The sequence below is a fragment of the Anopheles gambiae genome, chromosome X, assembly GCF_943734735.2.
Source record: "Anopheles gambiae chromosome X, idAnoGambNW_F1_1, whole genome shotgun sequence".
Taxonomy (NCBI): domain Eukaryota; kingdom Metazoa; phylum Arthropoda; class Insecta; order Diptera; family Culicidae; genus Anopheles; species Anopheles gambiae.
In genome coordinates, this window is record NC_064600.1 from 9,334,445 (window position 1) to 9,349,602 (window position 15,158).

The window sequence follows — 15,158 nt, forward strand, 5'->3', positions numbered from 1 at the left end:
ACAGGCAGCCACAAAAATAAAAAACAGTCATACACAATCTTTCACTGTAACCTCGAACACCACATGCCCTGTGCACCCCTTGTTTAACGAGGAGGTAGAGACATACTGTAGATAGCTAGCGGTAAGCGGTAGCAGACGATTGGGATGGAGGGGAAATTATTGCAAAGCAAACGGATTACCATCCGCTCCCTGGGGCCGTTGCAGCCCCCACCGAAGTGGTGGCTGTTGAAAGAAGGAGAGGAAAGGAAGACGAAAAAAAAAAATCAATGTGTAAATAAAATTCCTCCCCAAGAAAGATGGCAAAAGAAGCGTCCTTCGGTCCGGTGCTACCAGTCAGCCCCGCGAAAAAGCGACCCCACTCGATCTCGAATTTTAATTTTGGGCTTCGTTCTTCTAACTCTTCTAACCACTTCCAACCACGCTAACGCACGATAGCAGCAAACTCTCCAGCAGACTCGGCAAAGCATTGCGCTAAAAGCGCCCTGAAAGCGCCGTCTTGAAATGGTGTTGCGTGGTGACGTCAGCGCGCCACATCCGGTTCGAAGGACCAAAGCTCTGGTCGGCACACTTGTGCTCCTCCCCATCCCGCTGGCTCGCGACGCTTCGTGCAGTAGCGTGTCGGCCCTCTTCTTCCGGCAATAAAAACCATTATTCTCCACACATACACACACACACACACACATACTGAACCACTTCCCCATTCCAATAACTGTTGATACACTAATTAATTGTAATGATGTAAGAAAACGAAAGAGAAGAAAAAAAAAGAAACGTTCACATCCCTGTACGTTATTCGCTGGAACCACCAAAAGGTACTCATTTAAATGTTTAAAGAAGAAGAAGAAGAAGAAGAAGAAGAAGAAGAAGAAGAAGAAGAAGAAGAAGAAGAAGAAGAAGAAGAAGAAGGAAGGAGGTGACAAATCAATTCCCAAAACTGCGATGGTGTATGTGTTCCAGGCCTGAGCCCTGCTTTGCAAACGGGCAAATCAAGAAAACATTTAACATTAGAAAAAGATTAAAACAAGAAAACAACAACACACAACCAGAAACGAAAAGTGCAACAACTCCTAAAAATATGAGAGAGAGAGAGAAAGAGAGAGAGAGATAGAAAGAAAGAGAGAGAGAGAAAGAGAGAGAGAAATAGAGAGAGAGAGAGAGAGAGAGAGAGAGAGAGAGAGAGTGGAGGGAACAGAATAAGGCAAGGACTCAAACTCTGATCAATTATGTTTTTCCCATTTTTTCCCCTCTCTTCTCTATGCGCGTAATCTCCGGCTGCCCGAATGCCCCGATTCAACGGAACAAAATTTTGAGGTTATGTTGGCGTTCTGCTTCGGCAGCTCGGATGACAACTGGCGTCTGGAGGGGTCTTTTCCTAACGCTACTGCTTCGCTACGTCCACGTCCACGTTCCGGAGCAGTGGATTCGCACACCGGCCCAGTGAGCTTTGGTTGGCCAATGGTGTTTTGCAATGGTGTGCGTTTTGCTGTTGTTGTTGTTGTTGTTTTGTCGCTGTCGGCGCAGCAGCAGTTGCGGTGGCTGACTGTGGTCGGGACGATCGTTGGCGCTGCGCCGTATTGGATACTGGATGTCGATGTTTTCTAAATGTAATGGGTCCAAATTCGTGTAGATGTGTGTATGTATGTGTGCTTGTGAGCGCGTGTGTGTGTGTGTGTGCGAGTGTGAGTGCGTGTGTTAGCGAAATTGGGAACGAGCGGAACCGAACCGAGCAGACGCGGTGTGTACGTTGGAAGCGAAACGGCTGAACGGAAGGCTGGCGGTGCATTGGTGCAAGATACGAAACTATTGCAAACATCCTTAAATCTAGCAAACCTTAGCAAAACAAGCGATGAACAAACTACAACCAGTGTCTGAATAATGAAAATTTCACAGATGTTATTGACAAGGAAAGAATAAAAACTTAAATATACACATTTAAAAAAATACATATATATATATATATACACGTATTTGTAGCATCATCCCTAGCAACTTTAACAAAGATATATACATATATAAAAGAACAGATAGACAAATAGAGAGAGAAAGAGAGAGAGAGAGAGAGAGAGAGAAAAAGAGAGCAGGCAAGTTGGTGAATGGATTGCAGGGAAAGAGGCGTCATGATTATTGAATCAACTAAAACACACTATTAACACACCTACACTTAACTGTAATCCTATGCACACACACACACACACGTTCACACATATACACTCTCAAACACGTTGGAAAATAGCAAATTTTTTGCATATGCTCAATGAAGGTTTTCGCGTGGAAACCTCTCCATTTCGCTCCTCCCTTTGAATCTTTCCCTTTTGAAATTTATCCCTTCCCATTCATACCACCCCCCCCCCCCTTCCTTGAGCCACTGCTTTAAACGAAATGGAGCAGATCCGCCGAACCAGCAACAGCACTCTCCACACAGACACACACACACACACACACACACACACACACACACACACACACACACACTTGTACACAAGTACAACATAAAATGCACTGATAGAAGATAAAAAGGCCTCCCTCCCCGGAAAAACCCAATTTTCCTGTTGCGGAACGCCCGTTTCATTCTTATGACTGTATGCGTTTTTTGGATAGTTTTTACAACCCAAATGATAATGATTAAAAAAAAACCCCGTACCCAACAAAAAAAAAAACAAAACAATCCCATCGGCCCGCTCGGTTTTTGGGATGTTTTAGTAGGTTGCGAAACTTACCCGGGGCGAAAGCGCGGCGAAGGACACACATGTACACGCCGGAACCAAAGTGGGGTTATGGGTGCCTCCAAACCGATGCCTCTGCTTCGAGTTGATGGAGCCACAATACATCAGAATTCGCACGACACAAACACACACCAACTAGACTTCCACAAGCGAAAGGCCACATCGCCATCACTACCAATAAATATATATATATATATACGTCACGATCATCCGCATCACGAGCAACAACCCCTATGATATGTAGAGATCTGTTCAATACCCCTTACCCCCGTCACCGTGCTCACTGTGCAAAAAGGGGGCCCGTTGCCCGTTCGTTATCGTTGTGTCCACTGTTCATTAAGCGCCAATGTGTATGTGTGTGTGTGTAGTGTCACTAGTTGTAGGTAACGGTTCCATCCGCTTCGCACAGCACAACAGCGGTAAAGCGGTAGGGCGAGGGCGGTGTCGGCGAAGCGATGGGGTCGATGGAATGGAGGGGAAAGCAGTGAAAGGCAAACACAGCGATTGATCTTGCAGTGAGTGTGTGTGTGTGTGTGTGTGGGTGTGTAGGTGGGTTGTTTAGCAGTGCGGAAAGCGATCGATTTGCAGCCATATCCTGGTCACGGCACCAGCGTATGATTTGGAAGCTGTTTGATCACACCGGGGCAGCACTAGATAGTGCCGGCGGTTGAATGGGGCTTGCATTAACTTTACAATCGCTGCCTACAGATACTGAACTCACCCACACATCTTCACCCAAGATCTCTTTGCTCTGCTGTTCGCTTTCGCTGTCGTTGAGGGTCATTGGGATTGTCAGGTAAAGGTTGAAAAGGCGAGATGAATTAGAAGTAATTTAGCGAAAGAGAGAAAACGGCGGATATTTATTCACCCAACCTGTTGCATATCCCTTCGCGCCAGCACCTGTCTGTGGCTTGGCAAACGAATGTGCCCTTTTTCTATGGTGCAGCGGTGCAAACTCTCGCCTGCACTGGTCCCGATACATATTCTGGTTTATGTGATATTTGAACTGAACGAACGGATGATATGAGCATGAAGATGTAGATGTTAGAAAGCATGTAAGATAATGAAAGCAAGAGAGAAAGAGAGAGAGAGAGAGAGAGAGAGAGAGAAGAGAGAACGTAAGGATAGAATGAAGAGTGCAGAAGTTTATAGAGAAGTGTTACACGAATGAAAACAAAAGAAAAAAAGATATATTTTTCCTACCGCTCCTACACGCTATACAACGAAACGGTTGATTTTTGCTAGTCTAATACTGTTACTGGTTGCACGTTAAAAAGCGCTACTGTTTAATTACACACAGCACTGTGTCTATGCCTCTGGGTTCGTTGCTTGCCGATCGCACACACACATACACGCTGTACGGTGGCGGATCATGGGCGAGTGCCGCTGCTAGTGACGGTGAGTGGCTGAGTGAGCTCCACTGGAGACGGGCGCGCGAGCAAAGCGGCCGCCGTTTGGCGTCCGCTTACATTCCATTGCCGGCCTGCCGGCACACAGCCTGCATTTGCGGACGGTTCGGCTTCAGCATCTAAGCGCCCGCAGCGTATGCAATCGGTGTAGCAAAAACTCCTTTTTGATTTGTGTTTGTTTTCCATCCGTCAGTTTTACATACGCCTTTACAAAGCGCGGAACCGCCATTAGGATAAGCGAGGTATAGCAGATCGAAAGAAAGAGATGTATAGAAAGAGAGCGCGAGAGAGAGAGAGAGAGAGAGAGAGAGAGCGATTGAGCTCTCGGAATTGATAGGAAGAAGGCCGCTGCACCGCTACATACTAAACTATGGAATTTAGCACTAGAATGTCAAACCCCTTTTTGAGCAACAATATATGCCACCTCGTTCACCTACACAATAGTACTCAAATACCCGCAGACATACACACACACTCACACTCACACATATTTATATATAAATATACACAAATCTTAAGAGAAAAAAAACATTTACCGTTTTAGCGCACCTTATAAGACAACAAAAGAAACCATTAGTAAAAGATTGTAGAGGCAAAGAATTAAAGTTTAGAGATAATAAACCTTTCAAAAAACAAAAACAACCAAAACAAAATGAAGAGAGAGAGAGAGAGAAAGAAATAAACACACTCGACGCCTTTCGAAACATGTATTTAGTAAGAAATGTTTCTTATATAAAAATGAACTTTAAATGAACCAAAAATTATACATTCAACACTGGTGGGAGGCGCCAGAGCCCGGGCGGCCAGCTGTCGAGAACGGGTGACATTTCACGCCGGGATGCGTTTTGCGTACCGGGTTCGGCTTACGCCCATTTTGCTGTTGCGTTGGCGGTTTGCCTGTGGTGCTACAAAACTGAGCGATCGAGTAAGATGCGCCGGAAAACAAATGGGTATGCAAACCGCACCGCACAGTGCGCAATAGTGTTCGTTTTATCGGAGCGAAATCATTTCGTTTGTGTTTTTTTCTGTACTCCCTCATATTTTGTACAATCAAACCAAAAACAAAAAAGCAAAACAACAGACACAGCAAATCGATAACATTTGTTTGTGCACAGAGCGATTTACGCAATGTTTGATAGTGAATTTAAACTAACTAACTGTTTGGAATTGTTACCGTCAAGATATTTGTCCCTTCAAGCGCTCATAAGTAAATGCGTCAAACGTCATTATGTAAGGTACAGTGTACACCGCTGTTTGATGGTAAGCCCACTCTGAAACTTTCTGTGAAATTAAAAAAAGAAGAAGAAGAAGTAGAAGAATATGATAAAACAAGAAACAACTATAAATGTGCTTTTACGAGTAACAGAAAAAAACAACACAATTGAAATCTAAACGAAACTAAACTAACACGAAGACAAGTAGCGGTTCCAGTCCCATAGCCGTAAGCACCCATTTGCGCGCTCATGATCGTCATTTACCATTACACACACACACACACACACTCACACACACACACACAAACACACACAATTTCAAATTACACCAGATTTACATGAAACTTGTCGTTGTAATAATGTGTGAAGCGAAAAGAACTAATCAAAACACGCTAAAGTGTCAAACTGGCTGTAGTAATGTTAATGAACGAAACAAAAACAAAACCTATAACATATGTACCCCCACCCAGCTCGTACTCATAGCGAAGCGATGATCTTCGCATTATTTACTCACACATACACATGCTAGCACATCACTCACCCTAAATACGGTAGAAGGAATCAGACGAACCACGAGCGAACCAAAGCGAACGAAAAGGAAATAACAACAAAAATGTCATATACATTTATATACACACACACACACACACACACACACACACACACACACACACACACACACGACCGCACGCACACCCTACTCCAAAACGAGTGCTTCAACGAAACTCGCGTACATGTGCGCCTGAAAGGTAGGCACAACTCACCACACTAGTTCCATTACATCACTCAACACTCAACAACGCTTGTGTGTGCGTGTCGATTGAAAAAAAAAGAAAAGAATGGGTAGATATGAGCAAATGAATGATATATATATACACACACATAAACACAGCGAAAGATAAATTTAACTAAATGTATTAACACATCATCATATGCACACACCTCCAAACAAATCACCCATACACTTGCCTATGCACTTGATCGTTTAATTGCTGCAGCTTGAGAGAGAGAGAGAGAGAGAGAGATAAAAAGATAAAGAGAAAAAGAGAGAGAGATAGAGAGATATATAGATGCAGCTCGGCTAACCGATGGAATTTAGAACAAGAACAAGAGAATTTTGGATGCGATTGCAGCAGCAAGAATTTGACCGTATTTAGCTAACACATACACACACATACACACACACACATGTTTATACAACGATTGCATCACACTACACTACTATGGTTTTACGATGGATTGAGCATTATGTGTAGCTGGTTAGGGCAAGGGAACGGTGTCAGCGAGGAGGCCCACTCGGTGCGGCATGAAGGAGGTTCGCCTGTATTTCCATCAACAAACAAAAACCAAACAAACAAAAAAGTAATTCAATGTAAAACAGAAATAAAAAAGCCAGAAAACCCGGCATCGGAAGGCGATGATGAAAAACTGGAAACAAAAAAAAACACCCCTACCCAGCGTTCATTTTCGGCCGGTACTTGGCGGTACCAGCCTGGGAAGGGGTACCAATTGATGACAGTGGTGGCGGCGCGGGGTAGCGCATGGTAAGTATTGTTGCGGAAACGGTCGAATGGCCCGTGCTGGCACGGGATCGGTACCAATGTGTCGCTTACTGCCCTAACAAATTATTACAATGCCCCTCGTATTGCATACATTTCGGCGCATGGCCTGTCTGTTTAGCATTTACGTTGCTTACAGCAGAAGCGTTTCCAATTCATTGCTATCAAATGAACTGATTTTGATAGGCAATGAAGGTTGTAGCCAGTGCTGCAAAATGTCACTGGCAATGTCATAAAAAAATCTGACTGAAACAAAATCCATTTCAGCGTCACGTACTAAATTGTGATAGTCAGAGGTGATACACTGAACGGGTGGTGTAACCAATACCTGCTTCATGCCATTTTTGCGACCATCGTTTGGTCAGTCACTATGTCATGACTTTTTTATTACCGTGATCAGTCCGGCAAAATGTCACTGACATAGTCATGACAAATTCCGGCTGAAACAAAAAAATGTCAGCGTCACGAGCTCTACTGTAATGATCAGAGTTGAGGCTCAAACAGTTGATGAGTCCATCACATGGTTGGTGACTTTTTTTTTTGCAGCCAACTTTTGGCCGTCGGTGATCATCACGATGCGTGCAAGTGGTTCCAAGAAACATAATGAGCATGACCCGACAGGTAATCAAAACAGACAGAGGGAGAAAGCATGCTCATTTTGTTGATAGAGCCCACGCGCCAAATATATTCCAAGAATGTCGTGATTATCGCAAACAAAAATGTCATGACCAAGTGAGTGACCAAGAGATGGGTGCTACAAAGAAAAAAGTCACCAAACATGTGATTGATCCTCCAACTGTTTGAGTCTCACCGCTGATCATCACAGTTGTATGCGTGAGCTGATTTGAGATTCGTTTCAGTCATGAGTGTTGATGACTGACCACGTGACACTCGACAGCACTGTTCATTGCCAGAAAAAGTCATGATTATGCTTGTGACGGCATTAACCTCACCTCAACCTTGTCAGTCAGAGTGTGACTCAAGGACTCGCATGTCGCATTCGGCATGGCATGACGCACTTTAATTAAGTATCAGCAATGAGCATCAAGCTACCACGGATATGTACATTGTTTTCGTTGGAGAAAATCTCGCAATGTTCATAACATTTTGCAGCACTGGTTGTAGCGAGCGATGATTAACGGTACTCATTTCCCTGCTGTTTATCTATGTACTAAATTTCTACTAAGACGTCATCCAGCAATAACGTAACGCTAAGATTGAAAATTTCTGACTTCCTCCAAATCCCTCCAAATCTCCAACGAATTTCTAAGATAGTCTGTCGAACAAGTGAAACCCTCTGTAGAAATATCTGGATTTACAAAACTCTAAATTATGTTTTATAAGTAAGGTGACCATTTTAAACAAGATTGGATTTGAAATATACCGTAAATGGTACAACAATGGCTTACGAATGTGGTTTGTTCGAAGCGGCCAAGCCACGTATTCATCGACCTTTGGTGTCCATTGCTTGGGCGGCTCTGACTACAGAGATAGTAATTGATTGTAGCAAATGAAAGGTCAAAGGCCGTTTTGTGGAGCGTTTTTTTTGCGTTAATGTATTTAATTAAGGTATATTTTTATCCCTTCCCGAGAGCATTGTTGCTTAATTCTACAAACACTGAACTCAGCTGACGGATTTACTAATTGGTCTGAAAATTCACGACCATGCGGTAAAACTGTCAAGAGGCGGGCAGAGGAATAGAAGCAGGCAGCATGGTTTATCCCTTTGTGATAGTTATTTTTCCAATTCGAAACACAAAATAATTACAGCAAAGTGTCCTTTACCATTTCCCCCAGCATTTCAATTAATACAGCAACATCAACAACAAAAAAACCTTCCACCAGAACCGATATTGCACTGATTGGTGTTTAATAATTATGCAGAAAATCACAGAAAGAGTCGCGTCGCGCTGTAATAACGCCATTAGTCAAACAACCTGCACGCGACCTTTACGGTGCAACAAATGGTCGACATACAAACGGCTTTGAAGTAGTGTCGGATGGCGGATGCAGTTTTTGGCCTGTGTGCGAGTGTAAGGACCGAACCTGATACGTTTGTGCGCGCACGTGCGTAATTTGTGCCCGGCTGCTAATCCCACAGCCTAGCCCTAATCGTTTTGCGGAAGCGTTGCGACTGTTGGGTCGACATAATTAGTCGTTCGGTAGCGCACGGTGCATACCTGCACGGCGCCCCGTGGCCCATCAATCGCTCAGTCAATTGAGCGTGAATCCGTTAATTGCCGGGCATGGTGCAGCCTTGCGCTATAAATACGCTGCAATGGGCCGGGCCTTCGCCCGGGCATGGTCCGGCTGTCCTTGATGCGACCGTGTGCAACGCACAGCTTTCGACGGCCCAGCTACCAGGAATCGCTGCCAACCCTTGTCCGGTGAGGCTGGTGGTTCTTTGGAATTGTGATACCCTTTTGTGCGCTAACAATGGTATTAGTTTCATGTCTGATATTTAATTTTGAAAAATAATAACAACGTTTCGAAAGTTTTCAAACGAAGCAACACACTTGAACAAAGCGCCTGCAAGGGCTGCTTTTCTGCTGCCATTTTAAAAACAATTGCAAACAGCACAATTTGCTTTGCCCCGACACACTCAATTATTGTTGCGAACAACATTTAAATGTAACGGAACGCAGCTGTTGCACTCCTTTCCAAACAACCACAACCGAACGCCTGAAAGGTAGGCAACAATCCTAACAATTTTAACAGTTTTTTATAGAGACTTTGAGCCGATTGGCCTCATTCGCCTGTTGAAAATTATAACAGTCTTTAACTCTTTCCTAACAAACATCAATGGGCTTCTGCAAGGCTGTTTTCGATACAGTCAAAACGACCAAAAACTAAAAAATAAAGTTTTAAAATTGAGTTGCCTTTTGAGTTGCAAACGCCTTACCGAAACCCGGGAATGTCGTATATCGTATGTTGTATGTATGGTCACCATCGCCGATGCAGAGCAGAAATTCTACGAACTCTTTCTACTCTGCAGCAACTGGAACAGTCTGGGCTGGCTGCACACGCATGCTTCCCCCTTATTCGCGCAAACGCAATGCCCTAAATTTGGCCCCCAAATCTTGTCCAATACATCGATAGCATAAGAGTGTTCCGCGTCCATCCAGGGAAAATATTTCGGGAGCGAATAAGGCGCATTATAGCAGGTCTGGGCAGTATCTGCGCAAAATCGGCCTAATGCGGCATACTCGAAAACATTGTCAATACCTTCCGCGGCATCATTTCGATCAGGTGCTGATCAATAAGTCGCAGCGCTTTGAGGTTCTCGATAGCTCCCAGCCGCTGATTCTGTTCGGAGTCTTTGACGGTGTACTGGTCCTGATTTTGCCTGTGCAAGTCTTCACAAAAGTGGTTCACGTTTGCGTCCTACAATAAGAGAGGCTTCTGGGCCATTCCCTCAGACAATACAAGGGCAAATAGGAGACGCAGGTGGTTGGGCATTTGAAATAACACTGCTTCCTGTATGGTCCTGGATATGTTGGTGTCGTCCTGCAGCAATCCGGAAATCAACAGTACACAATGCGGTCAATAACGATATCAGTCCGGCGGCTGCGCGCAATCCTAAGGATGCATGCAACAGATTTGTTTAAAGGACATTGCAAACTCCATATGATTTTTAATTCCAAGGGTATATTAAAAGAAAATGATTCAAAATTCGTACCGCTCCTGGGACTAACTCCGAGCCTACGTCGAACCAGGAATTTTAAAGAACTCATTCTGTTGCTGGAGCTGATTCTAATCCCATATAGGTGTTAGAATTAGTCATGAAGCTGACCCTGGAACGGATCCTAACCCCTTACCGGTCCTTTAACTCAGTGGGTCTCCAACATGTAGTCCATTAACAGCAGTGGTTCGCAAAAAAAAAATGATTTTTTAAAAGAAAAGCCTTATTACAATACATATCGTGCCGTTTTGTTCCTTATTCAAGATTAATTTTTCTACGGGTGCGTGTAGAATACGATTTAAACATATTTTTGATTAAAAACTTTGAACTATGTCAATACAATGTGCGCCCTCAATAGCTGTGGACCATGACAAATGTATTTTTAAAACCAAGTGGTCCTATAAAGGTTGGAGAGCACTGCTTTAACTGATCCTGACACCAAACCGGTCGTGGAGTTGATCCCGATCCCATACCTGGAATATATGTTGACCCGTAATGGCCCTAGCATTGATCACGAACCCACACCATAACTTACACTGAAACTATAATGGTCCTGGAACTGATCATGACCCATTGCAAATGCTGCAACATATACCTTCCGGTGCGGGAACTGATCCCAAACCCATACTGGTCCTTCAATTGATTAAGATTCCATATCAGTCCTGGAACAGATTCTAACTCCGGGCCCTGATACCTACTTGCCTTTCCGACGCTGCAACCGCTTTGCGGTCTTGCCCAGCCTCAGGAGTGTCCGAAATTGCTCACGGTCTCGCGCCTTCGTCTGCCATTCCATTATCCCAGCCTTAATGGTGGACGCCTCCACGCCATCTTGCCACCTTAATTTGGGAAAGCCCACCGGAGCTTTGCGAGCTTGATATGCTGCACGACAGTGAGGTCGCCGTGAGGTCTTGATACTGCTCTCTTTTATGTTTCGGAACCTGAATAGTGCCTAAATCGGAGTAGTGCCTCGGACTCGCTCGTGGAATTATGCAGTCCAGTTGTTTTCCTATTGTTTTTTTTCTGCTCGTTGCATCATCGGAGGGTTCCGGCGATACTATTGTCAACTCGGACGTCTTAAGAACATGCCTATTCCATGAACCGTCGCACTACGCAAGGATACGGCTACGTGGTACGGCTACGTGGTAAGTATCTAAAGTCTGTAAAGGCCGACAGGACCCGTTACCCCTAAAAGAAGTTATTTTTTTCAGTTATTTTTTTATAAAAATGTTGTCGCGACGTTTTCCTACATCCAGATCTACGGTGGCGGCCACCTAAAATAAGACACCTATTTTCTTACTCAGAGGCTTGCTGGACAGTTCTTTAGACCACTTGTTCGAAAACTTAATTTAAGGCCGGGATACATTGATCGTACTCTCTGGTGTAATTTTGATTTTCACTAGCGCATCTGGCGGCGGCTGACCGAAGCATTTTTCCAAACAATTTGGAGCCGCTTCAGAAAATATGTTATTTTTTCATGTTTTTTACTTAAATCGGAGGAGAAAAGTTTTGTAAAACGTAGATACACATGTCTTGCACGCATTGCATCCATTTTTGCAATGGAAAACAATGGAAAAACTACTTAATTTTGAGATCCGGCAGATCCATTCCCTCGATGACCAAAAAAAGCTTCCACCAGCCGCCGCCAGATGCGCTAGTGAAAATCAAAATTACGCTTGCGAGTACGATCAATGTAGCCCGGCCTTTACACGTCGTAGATGATTTTTATATTTGAAATTTTATTAATTCAATTATTAAATGCTTTGCTTAAATTGAATACTTTTTGAAAGGACAGTTTAAATCATCAGGTAGAAGCAATCAGCTACACAGTAAAAAATTGATGCGTTAGGGATACAGGGTTTCCCACGATTTATTGGTCAGTTCCAATGATTTTATGGTGCGTTCCCACGATTTTTTGATCGTATCCCATAGATTTTTGGTTCGTTCCCATTACTTTATTGGTATTTTTCCAATTGGATATCAATATACAATTGGACCAAACAATTCTGGGAAACGGCCAACAAATCGAGGGAACGCACCAAAAAATCATGGAAACCCACCAAAAATTGATGGGAACTATCCAATAAATCGTGGGAAACTCTGTAAAAAGTGTTACAAGCTGTGAGACATCGTTGAAATTGCTAAAACCATCCGTTAGTTTCTCCAGCGCAACCGTTATGCAGTCTTGTTTTAACAGCCTGCACACGTATGCAACAATAAATGAATATGGTAACAACATCAAAGGCGCTTGAACTATTTTATTTACCTCTTTTCCTTGCCCTCTTAAAAATACTCTGAAAAAATATGATTTTTTTTCATTTTATTTGGCCAAACTTAAAAAAAAATAAATTGCCTACTTTCAGGCACCAGAGGGCACACCAAGCGCGTTGGTTTGCGGTGGGGAAGATAGCGTCTACAAATGGTGTCCCTGCAGGATGCAGAGACCCTTTAACAGTAAAAAAAAAAAAAAAAACAAAAAACAAAAAAAAAAAACAAAAAAAAAAAACAAACAAAAAATTCAACAACATCAACACATCCTTCTGATCGATATGTCATCAGCGTGCGACAAAAAATCCCCAAAAAAACCACCCCCAAACAACATCTTTCTACATTCCATCTCGACCGGCTCTAATCCACCCAAGCGGAGACGTGTGGACTCAAGCAGCAGTCAATCATGCGACCCCCCAACCCTGCTGCCCTTACAGTCGCAACACCAGCCGGCCCAGCAAACCTGCGACCCTTTTCGTGGCCGGTTGCAGGCAACAGTTGTGCCATTAATCACGCAATGCGTGTTGCGCCTTCCCGTTTGCCGGACCGTCCGAATGCGTCCCGCAGAAGATGGTGAAGCAATGTGTGTGTAGGAGAGCATTTTTTTTTTTTACACTCGTCAACACAGAGAGTAATGGCATGACGAAGAGAGGAAGAGAGACAGTGAAGGAGAACGAAAGAGAGAGAGAGAAAGAGTTCTAGGCCCTTTTCTGCATGACAATCCATTCTTGCTTGTATTCGAAGATGTTTTCTCTCTATTATTTTTTAACCATTCTCATTCGCTCTTTCTCTCCTTCTCTCTTTCTCTCTCTCTCTCTTTATTGTTTCGCTCTAAACTAGAGCATCCCGCTCACGAAACGGGGGAAAAAAGTTTACCGTTTCAACCGATTCCGAACGAAAGAGAGCCAACAACTCGAACCACGAAGAAAGAGATACGAAGCGGCAGCAAGGGACGCCCAGAAGGAAAAGCCCAAACATCCCCCTCCTGCCCTCCCTCATCCATACGAACCTCCCACCCCTCGCCCCCCCCCCCCCCCAACCTCCTCAAATGACGTGCATACCTTTTCCACGGAGCCCGAACCGTTCCCGACCGTCCGACGTTCGCGTCGGTGGCGAATCTCATCGATCCGTCCGGGGCTGCCCACCACCCCCGAAGGTGGGCAAACTGGCCCGAAACGAACTTTAGGCGAACCACCGACTTCCCCTCGTTTCCACTAACCCCCTTCCCTCCCCATCCACCCACCCCTTATGCCCACGCACAAATGCCAAATGAAGCTGTCCGGGGAGCCTCCTCGCTTGGCGCAAACGATCGGAAAGATTACGATTAATGGGGCTCCTGTGTCTCCCACCTGCACCCCGCTCACATTGCCCGAAAACAATGCCATCATTATCCTGCACACGCCTCCCCCCTCCCCCTCCCCTTTCCCTCACATTGCTATTATCGCCCATAACCGTTAAGGGGTTGGATGATTATTATTTTATTGACGTTATTTGTACCACACGCGCGCCCGCCCGCGGTAATGGTGAGTTATCGTGCTGCCTTCCTTCCTGGCCGGCCAGAAAGCACCCTCCCCCCCCCGCTCAAAGTGGAGCCGAAAATAAATACCCCATAATGATCTCTCCTTCACGCTCGCTTTCCGCTCTGCTCCCTCCCTCTCTCTTTCTCTCTCTCTCTCGAACTAAGGATCTGACATTCAATACCGTTCGGCTGGCGGTCCCGTCCGAAATGGCGCAAATAAGACTTGACCTACTCCATCCGAGCAGGACACACACTCACATTCACAACCGACATGGTGTTTTTTTGTTGTTGTTGCTCTGAGATGCCTTCCTACTCCCCCCCCCCCCCCCCGGGTGCGCGCAACTGCTCTCCGCGCGCAGTTTTCGGGTTCGTTCGGGCCACGCTCGTTGTGCGTCTATTTTTACGCGGGAAATTTTCATTTTTCAAAAACACCACACCAGCAACGCGCACTGTGGAATGTGAGCGAGAGAGAGAGGGAGAGGAAGGAAGTGGGGGGGGGGGGGGAGCGGGGTTTGGGTGGAAAACCGAGAAGCTCAAGGAGCGCGCAGAGAGACCGTTTGTGAAGATGGAATTAACTCTGGGGGCGAATTATTGAGGAAGCGAATGTGTTGAGCAGTTGCCCTGTCCCGCAGTACAAGCAGTCGCTCATCTTACATTGTGTCGTTGTGATGAGCATTGCTGCTGCACACACACACACACACATACACGCACATGTACAACACCAACTTTATGGTTTATAATTGTCTCCCAACAGTTGGTCGCCCATGCAGCAGTGCGCTCCGGCATT